The sequence below is a fragment of the Cariama cristata genome, unplaced genomic scaffold (assembly GCF_000690535.1).
Source record: "Cariama cristata isolate BGI_N322 unplaced genomic scaffold, ASM69053v1 scaffold31792, whole genome shotgun sequence".
In the NCBI taxonomy this organism is placed as follows: domain Eukaryota; kingdom Metazoa; phylum Chordata; class Aves; order Cariamiformes; family Cariamidae; genus Cariama; species Cariama cristata.
The window spans coordinates 1-2,637 of record NW_009602822.1 but is presented as its reverse complement, the minus strand read 5'-3'; positions in this window follow the sequence as shown (position 1 = coordinate 2,637).

Here is a 2,637-nt window from a genome sequence, read left to right as displayed (position 1 = left end):
GCAGGAATGTAACCAGATGAGAAACTGACTTTTGTGGCTATTCTGCCTCTAGAGGACAGTTAAGGTTACCAACCCAACTTGTCATCTCTTCCTCATCTCCAGCTAGTCAATAACTCTAAAGAGGAATTCCTCTCCAAGGTAGCATGACGGATTGTCATTTTACAATTACTACACCTCAAAACAGGAAACAGATCCTTAATCTACTGGTTAAAAAAAACCTTCTCCACCTCCCCCAAGTATCAAGTCTTGCACTAGACCTGCTTATATTCTTTTGAATTTTGCACTTCCCTTTAGAGTAACAGCTGAAAACTTACAAAGAAGCATCCATGTTACTGAATATGTTCATGATATGCTGCACTGAGAGCTCTCCAGTTATTGCTCAACTCTCAAACATGTTTGACTATCAAAAACATTTATTAGTGGAAATTTTCATATCCATACACTCACCCATACTGTAACCCTGCCCAATAACTAGCGTAAGACCTATAGGCTGAATAACGTTAATGGATATAAATTTTGAAGAATATTTTTAGCTTACGTAACGGACATACTCATTTTTATAAAAGCTCTACCATTGCTTGCATTAGTCATGTCTATACTCTTTGGCAGAAAGTCTAACACAGATTACCCAGCACATCTGCTGCTGGCACCAGCTGCAAGTAACTCTCCCATAGCAGACATACATCAGACAAAGTCTTTCTTAAATTGTGCTTACGGAAAACAATTACAACACGTGCATTAATTTAGCTCTTCTCCAGAATCTAAGATCTACCCATACTGCAAATCTTTAAGTCCCTCACATCAATCAGCAGTATATTGGCTCTTTGAAGTACCTTTAATATAGCTTAAAAGCTATTTTAGGTAAGAAGTTCTCCACAGAGGCTATTGATATAGATATAAATGTGTTCAACTTCCTGCATAAATCTAACAGAAAACTCTATGGTTTTATAACAAGTGTCCTAGGAATGCCCCAAATTCATGAGTCTTTCATGCATCATACGCACATACCACCACACCCGCTTCTTTTCTAACTTGCACAGAACTCTTGCTGTAGGCTGGTACGACTAACATCTCACAACACCAAGACATGCACCTTCCAGTCTGCTCTTATATGTAAGAAAAGCTTTGTGAAGCAGTATCTGTTTTTCATTTCAAATAGAAAACGGAAATATTTAGAAAATATTTTTAAAGTGACTATGGCACAGATTGGAGGAGGACAGGATGGGGGTGAACATACAGCACTGAAAATACACTTCAGTCTACTGACTTTGGTATCTAGGTTTATCTTCCAGAAAGAATTAAACAAAAGACAGCATTTGTGTTCATCAAAAAACAGAACACGTTAAAGGCTACGAGTTAATGAAGCATCAGCACACTTCTGCAGAAGAGTATAGCTTTATAAAAGAACAATTTCATAGGAGTTAACTAAATAGATATGCCAAGTAGTTTGGAAAGGTACAAATTAAGCCTGTTTATCCTGGGGATGCTGCTTCAAGTTGCGTTTTTTCTCAGGATTGGTGTTGACAAAAGCAACTTCAAAGCATTATTCCACTGTTTACACTAAACAAAACACTCCCTATACTATCCCAGCGACCTCCTTTATGGGAAGGGGGGAAACAAGACCTGTAATATTGGTTTGGCATTGTTGTTTCAGGAACTATTATTATTACCTTGACATTTGCAAATCAACATTCAAAAGGTCTGGTTTGCCAAAAAAACCCCACACGTCAGACTTTTCATCCCAAAAAAAGATGATCAATCTGCTGACAGCACTTTCAGTCAGGTATAGAATTTATATTCTCCAACTCAAAGTCTGAAATACGCAAAAAGTGAAGGTTGAGCTGAAATCAATAGTTGATGTTTTCTGTATCAATAACATGCTATTGTGCGTTAAAATACTTTTATTCTACCAGAAAAAGAATTATCAGTTTCATGTGAGTAAAAGGACTGACTGGAGTGTCTATAGTGAAAAACTTTGGAAGAAATCAGGAATGGGCTGGCTATGAAGTAGAAAAAAGTATGGCTCCTAAACAAATCCAGCGCCCAGCTTATCTTCCTGGTCCACAGTCACACAGCAAATGCAGGGTCTCACCACCAGTCCTTTCAAACCGCAATCAAGGAGAGGCAACATTTGTATTTGAACATTTCAAGTGTAAAAACAGGTCAAACAACAGCAGCATATCACTATTCTTATTACTAGTCTAATTTTTGTAACTTCTGGAATAAGTCATCACCGCTCTTTCTTGCAACCAAATCCATTAAGTCCTGATCAGCACAGTCAACTCTCATACTTGCCTTCCTAAGAAACATCTAGACAAGCAAGGCAAGCACTGGTCTGGGTGTTCCCCCCTCCTTTTTTTTTTTCCAGCACCTCTCCCCCTCCCCCAAGCAGCCTGCTTGACATGGAAAAAGCTGACTTCAAGGCAAACATATTCCATTTCCTTCCCCAGGAGCTCTAAGGCAAGTTCTTACAACCTCCTCATGAATAACCCAGAGGTGCAAAGGGAGTAAGGAAGATATGAAGAAAGATTCTGAGAAGGTCCAGTACTAATCTTCAACACAGGTTTACGGGCAGACAGCTGGAACAAGCCTGCAGGTTGATCTTTTAGAAGCAGACATATAAAGTCATAACAGAGA